The 23,740-nt window shown below is 46.4% G+C and overlaps 1 protein-coding gene across 1 annotated transcript in view; it reads left to right on the top strand.

The window, feature by feature from the left end:
* Positions 1-23,740, top strand: part of GIGYF1 (GRB10 interacting GYF protein 1) — a 1,662,840-nt gene that overhangs the window by 586,565 nt on the left and 1,052,535 nt on the right. The window lies entirely within an intron of this gene.

The raw sequence follows: 23,740 nt of genomic DNA on the forward strand, positions 1-23,740 counted from the left end.
AGCGGAACTATTCACTAGATTATGACTAGATTATGACTAGAACAGAGATACCCCTACTACAGAACTGGAGTTACAGGTAAGAAACTACTCCTTAATGCTCTAACCTTCCCGGATGTGTTTTGGGAGTATATATAAAATCCTTGTCTCCCACAATCCGCAAACGACAGTGTTAGCTTACTGCTTGCTATTCTGATTCAGGCATGTGAATATATGAAAGATACCCCATACTGTTTAAGAAAACAAGTTACTTACCTGTAACTAAAGTTATCCAGTACTGGAGTACTCAGTTTACCTAGCCCAGGGGCTGCGGCTGCATAGGGTTCAAATGTCGTCGGGTTTCTTCGTTGATGAACCAGGAGCCTGAAGAAAGAAGTTGCTGGCAGGCGACCAGTGAAGTTCTTGGGGATCCAAGCCTGGATCGGGAAGAAGACCTGTAAGCAGAGGGGACCAAGTTCTGAATCACTAGCCAGTGATTTAGGTGGGCACCAGAGTGGCACCGGGCGAAGTCACCTCAACCAGGTGAGTGGGCGCTGCTGGGCTCTGCAGTCTCTCGGACCAGGAGGCGTTGTCGGCGACCAGGATGGAGGTGCGAGCTGTCCCACGAAGATATCTGCGGTCGACGTCGCTGGACCCAGGATTGGGGCAACAAGGTCGACGTCGCTGGACCCAGCATTGGGGCAACAAGTCTTGGCAAATGCAAGCCCACGCGGTGGACTTAAAATGGCGTCTGGAGTGGACCAGGAGGGTCCAGGGTGCTCCTCTATTGGAGGGGAGCAAGGGCCAGTCTGGAGCAACCAGACCAGCGGTGTTTGTCGTCGAAGTTCGTCGTCAGGGGGCCACTAGCCAACGGGCAAGCGACCTGGACAACGCGGTGAGCAGCAAAGAGCAGAAGGGCCCCACGCAGATCTCGTGGATGCAGGGGAGCTGAACTTCGGTGCTGGAGCTGCTCAGGGTTGGGGCTTCTCTTACCCCAAAGCACTCGGTCGAGGGTCACTCGGGAGTCGTGCTGGTCAAGCGTCGTGCAGTCTTGGAAGATGGCCGGTCCCTCGAGGTCTCGTCGCACCCACGAATCACAGCTGGGCTGATGATGCAGGTAGAGGTCAGAGGTGCCAGGGAAGCCGGTTCTCGTCGAGCTTGGCAGTCTTGATCCGGTGAGGAGACTTACAGCAGACCGCGATGCTTGGTTGGTGCCTGCTGCTGCAGGGTGACTACTCCTTAGTCACAAGGGAGAAATCTTAGGAAGAAGTCTTGAGTTCCTTTCGTGGAAAGTAGTTTCAGGATTCAAAGATGATCTAATTTGGAAGGGGGCCTGCTCCTACCTTTATCCTGCAAAAGGGGGCTGGCACGCGACTAAGTCCTGCCCTATGGGTGGGACTAGGAGGGGGGTGGTTACACCCCTCTCCTTTGGCGGACTTTCCCCAGATCAGGGGCTGGAGTGCCCCTGGAACTGGTTCAAGCCGGCCTATGCACAGTGAGCACCGGGGTGCCACTTGCAGTCACCTTCCTCTAAAGCCCTGCCTACCTAGGATACACAAAATCCTGTCTGGGACGGTGCTGGCACCGCCCCTGGCAGGAAACCCTTTGTCCTTGCCTCCTGTGCTGGGAGGACTCCCAGCAGCAGGAGGGCAGACTTGTGTCTCGGTGGCAGCATCCATCTTGTGGAGCTAAGACTCTGTCTGACTTTAACCGGGGTTACAGGTTACATACATGTCGTGTCCCTCTAGAAGGGTGGAATGCTAACCCTGTCGCCAGAATTGGCGAGGGGTTAGTATTCCAATTCGTATGACACCTTACTCGACATGTTTTGATAAAGCGATACCAGAGTTGGCATATAACGGCGAGGATTATAATGCACTTAAGAGTATATGGTATGCGTTATCATGGAACAGCTATTAGGACTTGGTACCGCACGCTGCAAACTGGCTCAGCTCATGCCAGAGCACCATTTCACCTTATTCCACGCACTCTGCCTTCAGGATTGTTAAGGCCTGCCATAGGAGTGACTGATAGGAATATAGGTGTCCATTGTAGGTTTAGATATAGGAATACTATATCTAAAGCAAAGGGTGATTACACCACCTTGCCCCAGCTGTCAAGCAGCCAGTTGTGTCTGATTTAGTCAGTCAACCCAGGGGTGGCATAATACATGCTGCAGCCCCTGGGAGACTTCTGGGTACACCTCAGCCCTGGGTACAGGGACTTGGAGAGGGCCCAGTGCCAATTCAGTACCTGGGTACAATTTGGAGTAGAGAGAACAGCTAGGCTGTGGGTCTGATTAGCAGGCCCACAGCCAGGGAAAGTCGTAAACCAGTGAAGCAAAAAGCAAAAATCTGGGTGATCATAGGATTGCAGACCCTACTCTCCTACAAGGAAGACCTAGAACAATGGTTCCTTTTTGAAATTTTAGGAAATACACACAGAACATCATTGTTTGTTAAAGCTCATGACTAGGCATGCAGGCACAATCTTTAAAGATCCAGTATCTTCACACCAGAGCAGATAGAAAGCTACTCCACCTGACCCTTATTTATTAAGGGACAGCTGCCTTTGGATTCCTTAGTGGTGTCAAATGCATGTAAAAGAGCAAATTTACAAATCGCACAAGAAGCACCTCTTCCTGATAAGGAATCCAGGTTAATAGATGCCTCTGGAAAGAGAGTAGCTGCTCAATTAGCCAACACTTAAGGGATTAGCTAGGTCTGATAGGGCACATTGGGATGAAATGGAAGAGTTATTACAATATCTTCCAGAAGAACACCAGAAAAAAAGGCCAAAAAATAGTGATTTGCTTTAGATGCTGTAGATACTGCAGCTAGAGGACTCAATACCACCATTTTACTAACAAGGCATGCATGGCTCTGAATTTCTTGTTTTAAACCAGAGGTACAACAGGCTATTCTTAATGCACCATTTGACTACACCTTTTTGGACCTCGGAGAGATAAATCGCTAGAAAAGATAAAGGACACATGTAGCAAAATCAATGGGTCCCCTTCAGTGTCTGTCAAATTGTGGTTCCTTTAATAGCTCCTTGGACAGAGGGAGTCCCCAAAATTAGCACAGATGCCTTCACATTATCATATAAAACACAGGCACAGTCACCCTCTTTTAGAGGGTTTTAAAGAGATGGATACAGAGGTAACAAATTCAGAGGTGAAGGTACACCATCACGTATGCCACCCGCTAATAATAAACAGTGACTTGATATCCGCTCCTCCGAACATTCATAACCTGTACGGGGAAGACTACATCAGTTTCTACACATTTGTCAGTCAATAACAACTGGCAAATGGGTGTTGGGCATTATCCAACATGACTTCTGTCTGCCACTTTTAAGCAACCCTCCCAACATCCCCTCTCATGTTCACAAACTGTCCTTAGAACACGAACATCTACTCAAACAGGAAGTACAAACTCTTCTAACAAAAGGAGCTATATAACTCATCCCATTACAACAACAAGGAACAGGAGAATATTCACTATACTTCCTCCTTCCCAAAAAAGACGGTTAGTTAGGACCAATATTGGATCTCAGATTACCTTAAATCTTCTAAATCAGTTGGGATTCACAGTCAATATACAGAAATCCTATCTTCAACCCAATCAGTCATAGCTATATCTAGGAGCCATTCTAAACACTCACTTCGCTCTAGCATATCCGAATGCAGCCAGGATTCAGTTTTCATAGATACTGTTACAACAGTTTCAAGTCAACCAGTATCTCTCAGCCAGGACATTCATGCAGTTACTATGGATGATGGCATCATGCATCACAATAGTGCCTCATGCAAGACTGAACAGCGCCCTCTAAAAAGAATGCATAGCATGTCAGTGCATTCAAGCACAAGGTCAGCTAACATATCTTGTGTTGGTAGACAGCCGCACTCATCGCTCTCTGCAGTGGTGGAGCACACAAAATTTGTCAAAAGGGTGGCCGTTAATCGACCCTATTTCACAAGTTGTGCTGCAAGCAGTTTAAATAGCGTTGAAAGCCTTTCTACCTCACCCTGTAAAGAATGTTGTCTTAATCTGGGTGGACAACATGACAATGTACTAAATACAAAAAAAGTGGACACACTCTGACTATCACGCCTCTCCGACCATTTGGCGTTGGGCATTTCATCACTAAATCGATCTACTAGCAAAGCACCTTCCAGGCACAGACAAAAAGGTTGCCAACCTCCTCGGCAGAAAGAAACAACAAATCCGCACATGGGAACTTCACCCACAGCTTCTGTTTCCGTACTTATATAATGGGGATTTCCACAAATAAACCACTTTGTCACAGAACAGAACTCAATGCCCAGACTTCGCCTCCTGGTTCCCACACCCTCTATCCAAAGGCAATGCTCTATGCCCTATGGATGAATTGGTCTGGAATGTTTGTTTAGACTTCTCCGCCTCTTCCTCTCCAATTTCTAGTTCGGAAACTCAGGCAAACATCTCACACTGATTCTCGTAGATCGCACGTGGGCTCAGCAACCATGGGTCACCACACTGTTGGAACTGTCAGTGGTTCCACAAAAGAAGCTTCACATAACATCATTCTCTCACAGAACCATAGATTAGTGCGCTATACAAGTACACTACATTTACATTTACATAGAGAAATCAGACATCCAAATCCCAAAGACCTCAACCTCGCGATTTGGCTCCTGAAGTTTGTTTGGTTGTCCATCCCTACCACCAGAGTGTATGATAATTCTTAAAGAAGCAAGAAGACCTACCACTAGAGCTTGCTATACAGCAAAGTGGAAAAGATTTGTTGTATATTGTAATAACTCAATTGATCCGCTTGAGGCATCTATACTAAACATTGTTATCTTTTGAATCTACAACACGCCTTAAAAGAATAATACCACCTAGAATACCACCTGCCTGAACCTTAATGTTCTTACAAGACTTATGGATCCACTATTTGAACTGTTGCACAATTGTTCACTACAATTTCTTTCATGAAAAGTTGCCTTCTTAATAGCTATTACTTCACTAAGACGAGTTAGTGAGCTACAGGCATTAGCCTTATAAAAATCCTTTCAACTGCATAAAGATAGGATAGTTCTCCACTATTACATCTTTCATACATTCACATGCTTGTATCTTCCCCGTCGTCATGGTGGGAGTCTCACGGTAACAGAATGACCAAAGCAGTTTAATAGAGAAGAAAACTGCATAGAAAAGTCCATAGGGACTGTATTATTTGGTAACCAGACCTCCTCATTGTTTGGTCCAAAAGTCAGCCAATCAGCATTGCTGCCCTGCCCTCACACTCCCCAGCAGAACCTTCCTGCCTCAGATTTCCAACCGCCTTCGTGTGAGAAAGGAGTCTCCCTGAGCTCTGCTCAGTTTGCTGTTCCTGTGTGAACTATTGACCTTTGTTTTCAACTGTCTTATCATCTGGATTAAGGTATTGTGAGTACTTATTTCTTTTATAATGGCTGAAAGCTCTAAAAAGAGGCTTTTCAGGCCTTGCAGATCCTGTGGAAAGGCTAGGCTTTTCTCTGAAGACCCTCACAAGGACTGCTTATATTGTCTTCATCCAAAGCATGTGGCCAAGAATTGTAAATATTGTAGAACCTTCTCTGCTAAAACTGAGGGACCGAGAGGCTCGTCTGCTGTTGTGGCTTCAAAAAAAGAAGGCCGCATCAGACTCAGATACTGGTGAGGAGTCTACTGGCTTAACACCTAAAAAGAGAAAGGCCTCACATCCTGAGGAAATGGTGGAGCCTAAGAAGGTAAAATCAAAGGGGAAGGAGGTCTCATCTCTCCCTCAAACTCCCCTCAAGAAGCCGTCCGGTCAGAAGGGGGCAGGGTTTGCTCCGTCGACCAGCTCCCTGGTTTCTACTGTAAAATCTGTGGCAAAGACTTCAGCTCCGTCGACGACTTCACCATCGACGACTGTTTCGACGACGGCAGCTGCGTCGACGACGGGAACTAAGACAGTGTCGACGACTACGTCGACGAGTTTGATCATACCGTCGACGAGGAAACAGTTGACGACGACATCGGGCCTAAGAACCAACTTGGAAAAGTCTTCACTGATTCCACCTCAGGGCATTCAATTCCTAGGGGCATGGATATGCACCAATTAAACGAAAGCATACCCGTTCGAAGAAAGGATGAGGAAAATAATGGGCCTCGCAACATCCCTTCAAGCAAAAAGGTTCACTTCTGTGCGGATGTACAAATCCTCGTTGGGGGTGATGTCCTCTTGTATACCACTGGTTCCAAACTGCCGTCTTCGAATGAGACCCTTGCAGGAACATCTAGACGAGCAGTGGGTTCAGCCCAAAGGAACCTTCGAAGATCGGATTACCATCACCCACCGTATGAAAGTGGCCATGTCATGGTGGAAGGTTCAGAAAAACTTGAATCGGTGTCTGAATTTTGTACCTCAGAATCACAAATATGTGATGACGACGGACGCTTCGTTACAAGGATAGGGCGCGCACCTCCAGGAGCTGGAGATCCAAGGCCACTGGTCAGAGTGGGAAGCACAGCTTCACATAAATATGTTGGAGCTCAAAGCGGTGTTTCTGGGACTTCAAGCTTTCCTGCCCATAATCCAGAGCTCGTCGGTGCTCATTCAGACAGCACCACGACTAGGTTTTATCTTCTAAAGCAAGGGGGAACAAGATCCAAACAACTTTATGCTCTGGCGCAAAGAATTTGGAAATGACTGATAAGCCACGACATTTCTATTCAGGTGCAGCATATACAGGGCATCCTCAACACACGGGCAAATGTCCTAAGTCGCACGACGAGTGTGTTGCAGGAGTGGGAACTGAACGACTCCGCTTCACAGAGTGTTTAAAAAATGGGGCACACCAAAGTTCGACTTGTTCGCAACCCGGGACAATTCGAAATGCGATCAGTTTGTGTCCAGGTGCCCTCAGCGGGATTCCAAAGGGAATGCGTTTCACATGGACTTGACTGGTATGTTCGCTTACGCGTTCCCACCAATTCCTTTAATATCGCGAGTGCTTCGAAAGATGAGATCAGAACCATGTTATGTCATCCTGATAACACCAGCTTGGCCGAGACAAGCATGGTTTTCAGATCTGCTACAGATGTCAAAAGGCGACAGTACAATTCCCGACATTCGGAGCCTCATATCAATGAGCAACGGCCAAATTCTGCATCTGGACCTAGCATCGCTAAAATTATCCGCATGGAACCTCATGAGCGGGAATACCAAGCCATGAGCATTCCTCAGGACTGTAGACGAATACTATCGCAATCTAGGGCTATGTCGACCAACCAGGCATACAAAGCAAAATGGACACGCGTCTGTCACTGGTCTGCCAGTCCAGGTCTACATCCGTTGACGGTACCCCCAGAAGGTATTCTGCCTTACCTGTTGTCGTTATCAAAAGCAGGTCTGTCACATGCCTCGTTTAAAGTGCATTTGGCGGCAATATCAAGATTCAGGAGAATGCCAGATGAGCCGTCTCTCTGGTCTCACAGACTGTTAAAGGAGTTTGTCAGAGGGCTCTTTAGAGCTTTTCCACCCATTCAACGGCCGCCAATACCCTGGCATCTCAATACAGTTTTGGCGCAACTTATGAGGCCACTATTTGAGCCTATACACAAGACAGACTTACAATTCCTTTCATGGAAGACAGCCCTGCTACTAGCTCTCACCTCGGCGAGGAGAGTTAGCGAAATTCAAGCTTTTTCAGTGGAAGAGCCTTTTCTTCAATTTCGGCAGGACAGAGTTATACTACGGACAAATCCTACATTTATACCCAAAGTTCCTACTTCTTTTCACCTTAACGAGCCAATTATTTTGCCTACTTTCTTCAGCAATCCCTCATCTGAAGCAGAAAGGGCTTTGCATTCCTTGGACATCGCTAGATGCTTGAAATTCTACATTGAGCGAACAAGAACATTCCGCAAATCTAAACAGTTATTTATTGCTTTTGAAGGACAGAGGAAAGGCCTCCCTCTGTCAAGACTGAGTATCGCCAGATGGATATCATCGGCTATCATTAAATGTCATGAAAAAGCTGGAAAGCCGCTTCATTCCAGAGTAAATGCTCATTCCACAAGAAAGATGGCGACATCGATGGCCTTGTTTGCAGGAGTGTCTCTACCTGACATCTGCAGAGCGGCGACGTGGAAGAATGTGCATTCATTTACCAAGCACTACTGTCTGAACACTGCGTGGAAGGAGGACACGGCAGTGGGACAAGCTGTTCTGAGGAGTCTATTTCAATAAGGTATTCGTTTGTTCTCCTTTAATACTTTATACAGTGTGTGTGTGTATGTATATATATATATATATATATCTGTTATAGATGATTTAATAAGTTTCTTTCAAGGGTTTACACTGTATGATATAAGGGGTATTTGTTTTTTTTATTGCTATCTTCCCTGTGTATTTTCAGATCATGTTCTAACGATATTTCAGCTGCAGAACTCCCTTCTGGGTTCTATCCTGGAAACGCTGCAGTCTTTGTGGGTACTACTTACTACTCTGATACAAGCATGTGAATCTATGAAAGATGTAATACTGGAGAAGGAATTAGTTACTTACCTATACACTATAGTTCTCCAGTATTATCTTTCATAGATTCACATGCGCCCGCCCACCTCCCTGTTTCTCAGGCAGAACCTGTTATCTCGGTATTTATCCACGTCTCCCACTTGGGGCCGGAAATCTGAGGCAGGAAGGTTCTGCTGGGGAGTGTGAGGGCAGGGCAGCAATGCTAATTGGCTGACCTTTGGACCAAACAATGAGTAGGTCTGGTTACCAAATAATACAGTCCCTATGGGCTTTTCTATGCAGTTTTCTTCTCTGATACTGCTTTGGTCACTCTGTTACCGTGAGACTCCCACCATGACGACGGGGAAGATACAAGCATGTGAATCTATGAAAGATAATACTGGAGAACTATAGTGTACAGGTAAGTAACTAATTCCTTCTTCGTACAATCCAACATTTCTTCCAAACGTTGTCTCTGCTGTAGGAGAGTGGGGTCTGCAATCCTATGGTCACCCCAGATTTTTGCTTTTTGCTTCACTGATTTACGACTTTCCCTGGCTGTGGGCCTGCTAATCAGACCCACAGCCTAGCTGTTCTCTCTCTAAATTGACATCCATGTACTTTAGGTGCATTTACCAATTGGTACTGGGCCACCTTATCAGTCCCTGTACAGTGTACCTTAGGTACCCAGGGCCTACCAGGGGCTGAAGCATGTATTATGCCACCCCTGGCTGGCCATCTAAACAGACACAACTGGCTGCACGACAGCTGGGGCAAGGTGGTGTAATCACCCTTTGCTGTAGATATAGTAAACCTATATCTAACCTTAATATGGACACACATACTCCTATCAGTCACTCCTATGGCAGGCATTATCAATCCTGATGGCAGAGTGCTTGGAATTATGTGAGATGGTGCTCTGGCATGAGCTGAGCCCGTCTGCAGCTTGCGGAACCAAGTCCTAATAGCTGTTCCATGATAACGCTATACCATATCCTCTTAAGTGCATTATAATCCTCGCGGTTAATGCTAACTCTGGTATAACATTATCAAAACATGTCGAGTAAGGTGTCATACAAATTGGAATACTACCCCCTCGCCAATTCTGGCGACGGGGGTAGCATTCCACCCTTCTAGAGGGACACGACATGCATGTAACTGTGAACCCCGGTTAAAGTTAACTCGAGCCTTGGCATCACAAAATGGATGCTGCCACCAGACACAAGTCTGACCTCCTGCTGCTGGGAGTCCTTCCAGCGAGGGAGGCTTGGACAAAGGGTTTCCTGCCTTGGGAGGTTCTAGCACCACCCCAGACAGGATTTCGTGTATTGGGTAGGACAGGCCTGAAAGGAATGAGACATGCCCGGGGCACACTAGGTGTCCTGTGCATACACTGGTTCAAACCAGTTGCTGGGGCAATCCCTGCCCCAACTCTGGCGCGAAACCGGACAAAGGATAGGGGGTGTAACCACCCCACTTCCTGGTCCCACCCAGAGGAGGGACCTAGTTGTAGTACAGCCCCCTTTAGCAGGATAAAGGTAGGAGCTGGTCCCATTCCAAATTAGATTATCCTGAACAACTGTACAAGAAGAAACTCTGGCCTTCGACGTTCTGCTCCACAGAAGACTGAAGAATCTCCCTTGTGGGCAAGGAGTGTCCACCCTGCACCTGCAGGCACCATCAAGCGTCCAGCGGCTTCACTTTGTCGTCTTCCCTCGAGGATCCAGACTTCAGAGCCCGACGAGACCCGGATTCCCAGACCTCTCTGACCTCAACTCACATCTGCAGCACAGCTGAGATCCGTGGGTGCGACGAGACACGTGGGACCCGCCATCTTGGAGAAACTGCACTTCGCTTCCAGCACGACTCCCGAGGTAAACTCGGCCAAGTTTTTTGGGGATTGAGAATCCCCAGCCCCGAGCAGCTCCTGCACTGAAGATCAGCTCTCCAGCTTCCACGAGATCTGCGTGGGGCCCTTCTGCTTGTTTGCTGTTCGACGTGTTGTTTGGTCACTTGCCGGCTGGCTAGTGACCTCCTAGACGAACTTTGAAAACTACACTGCTTGTCTGGTTGCTCCAGACTGGCCCTTGCTCCCTTCCAAAAGAGGAGCACCCCGGACTCTCCTAGTCCGCACCAGACGACTTTTCCACTCACCGCGTGGGTTGCCTTTGCCAAGGCCTGTTGACGCCGAATCCGGAACCAACACCGCCGACAGTGAGAGCCTGCGTGGGACAGCTCGTGCCTCCATCCTGGTCGTCGAAGAAACCTCCTGGTCCACGTGGCTGCAGAGTCAAGCGTCCACTCTTCACCTGATCGCGATGACGACATCTGGTTCCTTCCTAGTTCCACTCCAGTCACTGGCTAGTGACTGTGAACATTGTCCCCTCTGCTTTCAGGTCTTCAGCATCTCTGATCCACCCTTGGATCACACCGGACATCTTCCTCCTGGTCGCCTGCAGCATCTTTTCTTCCAGGCTCCATAGACTTCAACGCAGAAACCCAAAACGTCTTCGCACCTATGCACCCGAAGCCCGTGGGTGAGGTAACAAGAGCATTTCGGTGCTCAAGGGTAGCTTGACTCTCCTAGTGTCCAGATTCACAGTCGTTTTAGTCCTAACTAGTCAGGATTGTCCGTACTCACCTTTTTCTTGAACTGTACTGTCCATAGGCGTTGTTACGCCTCTCGCGTGTGAGTTCACACTCTGCACACGTGTTCCGTGGGCCTCCTATTACTTATCTAAAGTTAGCGTAGCATGGTCCCTACGATCCTCCAGCCTCTGGACAGCTCCATTCCTTCTATCGATTTCCTTATACCATTTGTGAGAAGTTGGCCTGATATATAATGTTCACTATTCTAGTGAGCACTCTGTATCAGTCCAAACAACCCTTATTGATGATTGGTTGTAAGTCAACCTTATAGACCAGCTATCCTAGTAGCATGGATACGAGCAGTCTAAGGCTAAGACTCTAGAGGGCGTGTTAAGCCAGCTGTTTTACCATCACATTACCCCTTGAACACCAAGTGAAAGGACACCACACAAGTTGTTATCAAAAATAAAGTGTATTTATTTATAACAAGACTACCCTGGCTCTTTATGAGACAGGGAGCTAAGCACACAACAAAACTCTTAAAGAATTACTGAAAGTCGCACAATTTACACAAATGCCCGAGGGGCACGAAAAACCATATATTACAAAAGTGGAATGCGAAGTTACTAGCAGGTAAGTAATACTTTTCTAGACTGTAGAAACGCTAGGCCTACAATGCTGAACCCTTAGATTAGAAGCAGGAGGCCTAGGGACGCCGTGTGCAGAGTGGGAACTCTCACGCGTGATGCGGGAACAAGTCTATGGATACTAGCACTTCACAAAGTTACTGTTCTCGGGCGAACCCGACTAGGTGGGTCAAACAAGGGTGGATCCGAACACTTAGGGTGTTGGACTATGCTGGAGCACCGGAGTACTCAGTTTACCTAGCCCAGGGGCTGCGGCTGCATAGGGTTCAAGTTGCGTCGGGAACCCTCGTTGAAGATCCAGGAGCCTGAAGAAAGAAGTTGCTGGCAGGCGGCCAGTGAAGGAGTTCGTGGTGATCCAAGCCTGGATCAGGGAAGAAGAAACCTGTAAGCAGAGGGGACCAAGTTCTGAATCACTAGCCAGTGATTTGAGTGGGCACCAGGATGGCACCGGACGAAGTCACCGCAGCCAGGTGAGTGGGCGCTGCTGGGCTCTGCAGTCTCTCGGACCAGGAGGCGTTGTCGGCGACCAGGATGGAGGTGCGAGCTGTCCCACGAAGGTACTTGCTGTCGACGTCGCTGTACCCAGGATTGGGCAACAAGTCTTGGCAAATGCAAGGCCCACGCGGTGGACCTAAAATGGCGTCTTGAGTGGACCAGGAGGGTCCAGGGTGCTTCTCTGAAGGAGGGAAGCAAGGGCCAGTCTGGAGCAACCAGACCAGCGGTGTTTGTCGTCGTGGAGCGTCGTGAAGGGGCCACTAGCCAACGGGCAAGTGACCTGGACAACGCAGTGAGCAGCAAAGAGCAGAAGGGCCCCACGCAGATCTCGTGGATGCAGGGGGGCTGAACTTCGGTGCTGGAGCTGCTCAGGGTCGGGGCTTCTCTTACCCCAAAGCACTCAGTCGAGGGTCACTCGGTGGTCGTGCTGGACAAGCGTCGTGCAGTTCTGAAGATGGCCGATCCCTCGAGGTCTCGTCGCACCCACGGATTTCAGCTGGGCTGATGATGTAGGTTGAGGTCAGAGGTGCCAGGGAAGCCGGTTCTCGTCGTGCTGGAGCAGTCTTGATCCGGAGGAGAGACTGGCAACAAACCGCGATGCTTGGTTGGTGCCTGCTGCTGCAGGGTGACTACTCCTTAGTCACAAGGGAGAATCTTGGGAAGAAGTCTTGAGTTCCTTTCGTGGAAAGTAGTTTCAGTATTCATAGATGATCTGATATGGAAGGGGGCCAGTTCCTACCTTTATCCTGCAAAAAGGGGCTGGCACGCGACTAAGTCCTGCCCTATGGGTGGGACTAGGAGGGTGGTGGTTACACCCCTCTCCTTTGGCGGGCTTTCCCCAGATCAGGGGCTGGAGTGCCCCTGGAACTGGTTCCAGCCGGCCTATGCACAGTGAGCACCGGGGTGCCACTTGCAGTCACCTTCCTCTAAAGCCCTGCCTACCTAGGATACACAAAATCCTGTCTGGGACGGTGCTGGCACCGCCCCTGGCAGGAAACCCTTTGTCCTTGCCTCCTGGGCTGGGAGGACTCCCAGCAGCAGGAGGGCAGACTTGTGTCTCGGTGGCAGCATCCATTTTGTGGAGCTAAGGCTCTGTCTAACTTTAACCGGGGTTACAGGTTACATACATGTCGTGTCCCTCTAGAAGGGTGGAATGCTAACCCCGTCGCCAGAATTGGCGAGGGGTTAGTATTCCAATTCGTATGACACCTTACTCGACATGTTTTGATAAAGCGATACCAGAGTTGGCATATAACCGCGAGGATTATAATGCACTTAAGAGTATATGGTATGCGTTATCATGGAACAGCTATTAGGACTTGGTTCCGCAAGCTGCAAACGGGCTCAGCTCATGCCAGAGCACCATTTCACATTATTCCAAGCACTCTGCCTTCAGGATTGTTAAGGCCTGCCATAGGAGTGACTGATAGGAATATATGTGTCCATTTTAGGGTTAGATATAGGAATACTATATCTAAAGCAAAGGGTGATTACACCACCTTGCCCCAGCTGTCGTGCAGCCAGTTGTGTCAGATTTGGATGGCCAGCCAGGGGTGGCATAATACATGCTGCAGCCCCTGGTAGGCCCTGGGTACACCTATGCCCTGGGCACCTAAGGTACTCTGTACAGGGACTGATAAGGTGACTCAGTATCCAATTAGATATGTACCTAAGGTACATGGAATCCATTTTACAGAGAGAGCAGTAGGCCTGGGGTCCTGAATAGCAGGGCCCCAGGTCAACTAAGTCAGAAAACCAGCAAAACACCAGGCAAAAAGTTGGGGGCAACCATGGTCAGGGATCTACCTTCCTACACCATTTACTTAGTATATGGTTTGCAGTGCCCCTAGGGCACCATTGTAATTTTGTGCAACTTATCGTATTTTTCCTAAGAGATTGTCATGTGCTTAGCCCTCTGATCTCATAAAGAGTTCAGAGGTGTTTGTTATTAATAAATACATTGTTTATTTTCATAACAACCTGTTCGAGGCATATGGGCTGCAGATGGTACATTTATGAATAGATCGCCATCTGGTGTTGGGCTCGGATGATTGCACTTGTTTTTCTTCTGGAGAAGTCTTTGTCGTCATCGATGACTCCTCTTCTAGGTGTTAGTGCGCATGGGCATCGGCTCCATCCTTAGATTGTTTTTTTCCACCATCGGGTTCGGATGAGGATCGAAGCGCTCCGGATCGACTTTGATAAAGAAAGTTATATTCGGCGCGTAACCCTTTCCAATTCGACGGTATTGGTTATCGAACGCGACTACACTTCCATCTCGACGCGTTTCGAAGAACGACGACTACGAGAAGACCAGCTCGACGTAGTCCAGCCCGGAGTCCATGGAAAGGACTCCATTCAAAAAATGTCCAGCGTGTGGTGCTAAGTTCCCACACAAGGACCTACACGAGGTGTGCAACCTCGGCTTGTATCCTGAACACGAATCCAGGGACTGTGAGGCCTGTGCAGCATTTTCCTCAAAATCGACGATTCGAAACAGTCGAGCCCGAAGACACGAGGTATCGAGAATGCAGTCACAAGCAATCCCGGAGCTGTTCGAGGACCAGCACCCAGAAGAGGAAGAAGAAGAGGGCGACGAGGCAGGGTCAGAAGTGGACAAGTCCGACGTCGAGGAAATCGACGTCCAACAAACCGTGAGTGAGGACGTCCCTTTACCAAAGAACAGACCCCGCACGGTGTCGACCCCGCCCTCGAGCCCGGTCAGACAACCGAAAAAAGTTTCCGACGCCCCGCCTTCGGGCCCGGCAACCACACCGAAACACTCGGTCTCCCATCATGGTGGTTCCGATAAACGACCCACCCCGACATCGACACCGAAGCTCCATATCAAGGAAAGCTCGAAGTCGAAACAGTCCATGTCGACACCGAAACACGCTTCGACGTCCAAAACAACATCGACACCGAAGACACCCTCGACACCGAAGACATCGGATCCGAATAAAATCTCGGTACCGAAAATACAAATGGACAGTCAAAAGAAAAAACACCTTTCGGACCCGAAAACTGCGGTACAGACACAGGAATATAAAACCGATCCTAAACAAAAGACTGTTTATTGATCCACAAACTGGCAAGGTAGTCTGAGAACTACCCAAAGAGGAAAAATGAACAATCGGACGACAAAACTCCTCCGAAGAAGAGAACAATGGGGACAAATACAACTCCTCCCCCTTCTCCACATCCTAGAGACACACCCTCTTCTCCTATTCCTCACAATAGGCCAACTATTCCTCCCACACGACCATCTACACCTACAACAGATGTAGAAAGTGACACAGGGGAGGGAGAACATCCTGGGGATGATGAAGACACAATCCCAGAGGACGCAGACCCATGGGAACAGTACAATGTAGGGTCAGATAACGATAACGACCCTGAATTGTATCCGTCAAAACCTTCACCTCCTGATGATAATACTGGGTTTGCGCAACTCATTATTAGAGCAGCAAAATACCACAAGGTAGAACTACATGCAGAACCTCAAATAGAGGATTTCCTATTAGAAACACTACCTGCTGCACAAAGAACATCAGGAACACTACCAATGCTTAAGGGCCTTCTCAATCACACATCAGAGATATTCAAAGACCCGGTGAGGGCTAGGGTACTGAACCCAAGAATTGATAAGAAATATAGGGCAGCTCCAAAAGACCCAATATTCATCGAGGGACAAATTCCTCTAGACTCACTAGTGGTCACAAACGCTCGTAAAAGAGCAAACTCTTTATCTACAGGAGAAGCTCCACCTCCTGACAAAGAGTCTAAGCTAATAGATGCCTCTGGCAAGAGAGTTGCATCTCAAGCGGCAAACAGCTGGCGCATAGCTAATACACAAGCACTACTTGCAAGGTATGACAGAGCGCATTATGATGAGTTAGAAAAACTCTTCACACATCTCCCTAAAGAACATCAAAAGAGGGCAGATCAACTCATACAGGAAGGGAAGTTAATTACTAACACTTCAATCAAGTGCGCCCTAGACGCGGCAGACACTGCAGCAAGATCCATAAACACAAGCATCATGTTAAGGAGACATGCATGGCTCAGGGTTTCAGGGTTCAAACAAGAGGTGCAAACTTCATTACTGAACCAACCTTTTGATGAGAAAACACTTTTCGGCACAGGGACAGATGAGGCCTTAGAAAAGATGAAAAAGGATAAAGCTAAAAATTATCGACCAATATCCCTACTGGACTCATCTGTTAAAGTTATGAGTCGGGTCCTATTAGCTAGATTAGAGGAATGGGCAGAGACGAATGAGATTTTAACTAATAGTCAGTTTGGGTTCAGAAAAGGACGTGGCACAATCGAGCAGTGCTTAAATCTAGAACTTTTGGTCGGGAAATACACCCAGGCCAAAAAAGGGTCACTATACTTATGCTTTGCTGACCTAAGCAGTGCTTTTGATATGGTAGACCACGCCTTATTGTGGGCTAAATTGATTGATATGGGAGCTCCCGACTGTATAGTCTATTTTCTGGCTCGCCTGTATGAAAAACTCAGTACTAGTGTCCGGTATGGGCCTAATGGGGAATGTACAAACAAGTTTAGGATCGGGAGGGGAATCAGGCAGGGGTGTGTTTTAGCACCCCTACTTTTTACTCTCTTTATTAATGAGGTGGATTCTGTCCTGCAGACAGTTACGGCAGACGTTCCTAGAGTTAACAACCTTAACATCCCTGTGTTACTCTATGCGGACGACGCTGTGCTGCTGTCCAGGACTCCCCTGGGCGTCCAACGTTTGATGGACAGGTTTGTCCAGTTCATCAAAAACAGGAAACTGGTGATCAATAGGTCTAAAACCTATGTGATGGAGTGTGGTCCAGGCCGAGCTAAAACGAAAGTTAACTCTCATTATTTTATAGAAGGCGAACAGGTTTTAAAAGTAGACAACTTCTGCTATTTGGGGATTAATTTCTCAAAAAATGGTAGCTGGGATATTGAACACAAAGCAGTTAAAACTAAGATGATTAGAAGTGCTAATGGGGTCTTTGTATTTGCCAAGAAGTTGGGGAATAGACGCATAGCTGATATGCTAAAAAATTTCCAATCAAAATGCGGCCCTTTATGGGGCAGGAGTTTGGGGTGTGACATCAGCCGGGTGCCTACAGGTAGAGGAGAATAACTTCTTGAAAAGGCTTCTGTGTTTACCCAAATCTACCTCCAACATCTTGGTTCATAAGGAAACGGGGACCCATTTTTTGAATGATCTAATCATGTTAAGACCCTTATTATTGTGGCAATCTGTTTGGTTAAATGAAGGCACCTCACTGAACAGAGCTATTATCGAGGATTGCCTCTCCTTGGACCAGCACCTGAAGATCCCCTGGATTAAATATATTATTGAAAACTTTCAAAAGGTCTTTGGATACAATGTGATTAATGATCGGTATTGTGCATCTGATAACTCCAAATCAAATTTGAAAATTATGTTTATGAATTTTTGTATAGAGAGGCGTGCTTTGGAAGAATCAAAACTATCTACCTGTAATCTGTACAATAGCTTGAATGAGTTTATTGGATTTCATCCTTATCTGATACAGGTGACCAGAGTCTCACACCAGTTTGTACTTACCAGAATGAGGATGGGAATAGTACATCATCTGGTTGCCTGTCCTAATGTAAAAATACGCCCTACAGGACCCTGTGCTTGTGATTACAAGACAAAACAGAGTACTATGCACTTTCTTTTTTCTTGCAAATTGTATAGCGAATTACGGAAAATCTATCTAAAGCCCATCCTGAAAAGATTTGGAGTAAGAACAATTACTGAATCTATGAAATTGCTTTTTAATATGCATCATCCGGACATTTGCTTTTTTACGGGTACTTTCCTACTCAAGGCTATTGGTGTTAGGAAAAGTATGTGTTTTTAACTCTCTTCTTAATTATTTATTCCATCCCGCACTGGATAATTAATGTATCTTGTGTTCTTTTTCTTTCTTTTTTAATTAATGAAATGTTTGCTTTTGTAACTGTATGTGCTTTTATGGACATGTTTTTTATGTTCCGAATAAAGCTTTATGACTTGACTTGAAAAAGGATACGGAAACGGCTAAATCAATGGGAGCATTGCAACAGCCGACCCAAAGAGGTTCCTTTCGTAGGTCCACCTATAGAGGAGGATCCAAAAATACAGGTACAAGCCAGCAACAAACCTCTTTTACACCGACATCACCCAGAGGTAATTCTAGAGGTAGTTACAGAGGTAACAACAGCAAGGGTAGAGGACGCGGAAACAACAACCGCAACTCTCCAACCCCAAAGCAGTGACTTCATACAGCTCCCCCCAGACCATATAACACCGGTCGGGGGACGCCTATCACAGTTCCTACCTGTCTGGGAAAACATCACATCAGACAGGTGGGCGAGACAAATTATCCAACATGGTTATTGCCTGGAACTCACATCTACCCCACCAAACATCCCCCCCAAACAGCGTCCAATGCAACAAGATCACTTAACACTGTTAAAACAAGAAGTACTATCTCTGCTACAAAAACATGCCATAGAGAAGGTTCCAAAGCAACAACAAGGAACAGGAGTATACTCCCTATACTTCCTAATTCCCAAAAAGGATGGGTCTCTAAGGCCAATACTAGACCTAAGACCTCTCAACGCATACATAAATTCGGAACATTTCCACATGGTCACGCTCCAACAAGTACTTCCTTTACTGAAGAAAGGGGACTTTCTTTCTACACTGGATCTAAAAGACGCTTACTTTCATATCCCGATTCACAAAGCCCACAGGAAATATCTAAGGTTTGTGGTAGAAGGACAACATTATCAGTACAAAGTCCTTCCGTTTGGTGTCACGACGGCGCCAAGGGTGTTCACAAAATGCCTAGCAGTGGTTGCAGCCCACCTAAGAAGACAACAAATACATGTCTTCCCATACTTGGACGACTGGCTAATAAAGGCCAAGTCACAAGAAGAATGTCTTCAGAACACACAGAAGACAATTCACATGCTGCACCAACTAGGGTTCACTGTGAACTACACAGTCACACCTGCAACCAAGCAAGGTTCAACAATATTTAGGGGCTACTATAGACACAGAAAAAGCCAAAGTATACCCCAATCCAGTCAGGATCCAGACAATGCTTACAATCATTCAAAAATTTCAGCCACAACACTCATTAACAGCAAGAGTGTTCATGCAGCTATTAGGGATGATGTCATCCTGCATACTGCTAATACCATATGCCAAACTACAAATGCGTCCGCTACAAGAATGTTTAGCGACACAGTGGAATCAGGCTCAAGGACAGATTACAGATCTGGTGTTGGTAGACGACCGCACACACCGCTCTCTGAAGTGGTGGAACACAACAAACATTGCCAAGGGGCGGTCGTTCCTAGAACCAATTCCACAGGTGACCATAACAGCGGACGCATCGCTTACGGGATGGGGAGCGCATATGGAGAAATATACAGTACAAGGAAGATGGAGTGTGCAGGAAACAAGGCTGCACATCAATCATCTAGAACTACTAGCAGTGTTTCTAGCATTGAAAGCCTTTCAAATGCATGTTACCAACAAAGCAGTCCTGATCAGAACAGACAACATGACAGCAATGTATTATATTCAAAAACAGGGGGGGACGCACTCTCTCCAACTATCCAGACTAGCGCAGGAAATTTGGAGATGGGCCATTCCTCAAAACATCTATCTGTTAGCAGAACACCTACCAGGAGTTCAAAACCAGATGGCAGACATCTTAAGCAGACAGTCGGAACAAATACACGAATGGGAACTGCACCAACAAATACTGCAACCATTCTTCCAAAGATGGGGACAACCAGAGATAGACCTCTTTGCCACTCATCAAAACGCAAAATGCCAAAGCTTCGCGTCCAGGTACCCACACCACCTGTCGCAGGGCAATGCGTTATGGATAAATTGGTCCAACAAATTTGCATACGCTTTTCCCCCTCTCCCACTAATCCCATTAGTGGTCAGAAAGCTGCAACAACACTCAATGACCATGATACTAGTAGCACCCACGTGGGCACGACAACCGTGGTTCACCACGCTCTTGCAACTCTCACAAGTGCCACACCAAAAGCTAAGAATTCTACCCATGCACCTTACACAGAACCATGGAGAAATAATGCACCCAGATCCCACACAACTGAACCTAGCGATCTGGCTCCTGAAATCCTAGAATTTGGGTACTTAGATCTACCCCCAAATTGCATGGAGATAATTAAGCAAGCGCGACGTCCCACCACCAGAGCATGCTACGCAGTTAAGTGGAAGAGGTTTGCTATATACTGTACCACTAATATCAACCCTCTGGACGTATCAACAAAGTAGATTATTTGCTACTTACTACACTTACAGCAATGTAATCTCGCGTACACATCTATCAGAGTACATCTAGCAGCTATAGCAGCGTACCTACAAAACAGGCAGCACATATCCCTGTATAATCTATTCATAAATATACCATCTGCAGCCCATATGCCTCGAACGGAATATGCTACTTACCAGTATGCATCTGTTCTTGGCATAGAGGGCTGCAGAGTGGTACATGCCCTCCCTGCCTCCCCGGAAACCAGTGTCTGTCCCAACATTATCTTATTTAGATACACTTACATGGGCATATCTTTATGTATTATACTACACTACTCCATCTAACCCTACTATGGCAAAACAATCTAAGGATGGAGCCGATGCCCATGCGCACTAACACCTAGAGGAGGAGTCATCGATGACGACAAAGACTTCTCCAGAGGAAAAACAAGTGCAATCATCCGAGCCCAACACCAGATGGCGATCTATTCATAAATGTACCACTCTGAAGCCCTCTATGCCAAGAACAGATGCATACTGGTAAGTAGCATATTCCATGTGGTGTCCTTTCATCTGGTATTCAAGGGGTTATATTGTGGTAAAACAGCTGGCTTCACATGCCAAAAGAGTTTAGCCTAAGACTGCTTTGTCCATGCTACCATTAGGATAGCTGGTCTATAAGGTTGACTTACAACCAATCACCATAAGGGTTGTTTGGACTGATACAAGGTGATCACTAGAACTAGTGAGCATCATATATCAGGCCAACTTCTCACATCTGCTTTTCCCATCAATCAATCAGTTGTTACCTGTATTCTTTCTTCAACCTGATTCTGTAGCAGAGAGGGCTCTACACACACTTGATGTCAAGAGCTTTATTGTAGTACATTGATAGGACAAAAGATTTTCGCAAAATAAATCAACTTTTTGTTGCTATTGCACCTCCTCATGAAGGAAAGCCAATCTCAAAATCTGGCATTTCGAGACGGATTGTCAAATGTATTCAAACTTGCTACATTAAAGCGAAAAGAAATCTAACAGTACCTCCCAGCGATAAAAGCCTTCTTGGAAGGCCTGAAGAGTCATTCCACCAAGATTACTACCTTCCCCGGTCTGGAACCTCAACGTAGTACTCACCAGACTAATGGGACCACCTTTCAAACCTATGCATAGGTGTGAAATACAATTCCTTACATGGAAGGTGGCCTTTCTTATAGCCATTATCTCACTCAGGAGAGTAAGTGAATTACAGGCATTGACAATACAAGAACCATTCCTACAATTACATCAGAATAAAGTGGTTCTTAGAACAAACCCAAAGTTCTTGCCTAAAGTAATTTCAGCATTTCACATCAATCAACCCGTGGAACTACCAGTCTTTTTCCCAAATCCACAGACGGTAGCAGAAAGGGCCCTACATACACTAGTTGTCAAAAGGGCCATTTTGTACTACATAGAAAGGACACAAAATTTCAGGAAAACTAAACAACTATTTGTAGCATTTTCCCCAACACATAAGGGCAATCCTATCTCTAAAGCAGGCATCGCTAGATGGATTGTAAGATGTATACAAATATGTTACATAAAAGCAAAGAGAACATTAACTGTTCCTCCTAGAGCTCATTCTATACGTAAGCTAGGAGCATCTATGGCATTCTTAGGAAACATTCCCCTAGATGACATATGTAGAGCAGCAACTTGGTCTACACCACATACCTTTACAAAGCACTACTGTGTTGATGTGCAGGCTACACAACAAGCCAGAGTGGGCCAAGCTGTATTAAAAACTCTATTTCAAACAGTTGCGACAGACACGGTTGACCACCGCTAGGGAGGTAACTGCTGTATAATCTATTCATAAATATACCATCTGCAGCCCATATGCCTCGAACGGAATATGCTACTTACCAGTATGCATCTGTTCTTGGCATAGAGGGCTGCAGAGTGGTACATGCCCTCCCTGCCTCCCCGGAAACCAGTGTCTGTCCCAACATTATCTTATTTAGATACACTTACATGGGCATATCTTTATGTATTATACTACACTACTCCATCTAACCCTACTATGGCAAAACAATCTAAGGATGGAGCCGATGCCCATGCGCACTAACACCTAGAGGAGGAGTCATCGATGACGACAAAGACTTCTCCAGAGGAAAAACAAGTGCAATCATCCGAGCCCAACACCAGATGGCGATCTATTCATAAATGTACCACTCTGAAGCCCTCTATGCCAAGAACAGATGCATACTGGTAAGTAGCATATTCCATGTGGTGTCCTTTCATCTGGTATTCAAGGGGTTATATTGTGGTAAAACAGCTGGCTTCACATGCCAAAAGAGTTTAGCCTAAGACTGCTTTGTCCATGCTACCATTAGGATAGCTGGTCTATAAGGTTGACTTACAACCAATCACCATAAGGGTTGTTTGGACTGATACAAGGTGATCACTAGAACTAGTGAGCATCATATATCAGGCCAACTTCTCACATCTGCTTTTCCCATCAATCAATCAGTTGTTACCTGTATTCTTTCTTCAACCTGATTCTGTAGCAGAGAGGGCTCTACACACACTTGATGTCAAGAGCTTTATTGTAGTACATTGATAGGACAAAAGATTTTCGCAAAATAAATCAACTTTTTGTTGCTATTGCACCTCCTCATGAAGGAAAGCCAATCTCAAAATCTGGCATTTCGAGACGGATTGTCAAATGTATTCAAACTTGCTACATTAAAGCGAAAAGAAATCTAACAGTACCTCCCAGAGCACATTCTACTCGCAAAATAGGAGCATCTCTGGCCTTTTTAGGTCCATTCCCATAGCTGATAATTGTAAGACAGCTACATAGTGTATGCCACACACATTTACAAAACACTATTGTGTAGATGTGTTAGCACGTCAACAGGCTAATGTCAGACAGGCAGCACTGAAAACACTCTTTCAAACAACTGCAAAACCCACTGGTTAGCCACCACTTTTGGAGGGTACTGCTATATAGTCTATGCAAAGCATGTGTATCTACAGCACACATGCTTCAAACAGATTGTTACCCAGTAAGCATCTGTTCTTGGCATGTAGAGCTGTAGATTCACATGGCCCTCCCTCCTCCCCGGACACCGATGGCTGTTGCAGTTATTAGTATTCACATTATATATGCATGGACATCTCCGTGCTACACTTACTCCATTCTCACCCTCTT

The sequence above is a fragment of the Lissotriton helveticus genome, chromosome 12 (assembly GCF_964261635.1).
Source record: "Lissotriton helveticus chromosome 12, aLisHel1.1, whole genome shotgun sequence".
Taxonomy (NCBI): domain Eukaryota; kingdom Metazoa; phylum Chordata; class Amphibia; order Caudata; family Salamandridae; genus Lissotriton; species Lissotriton helveticus.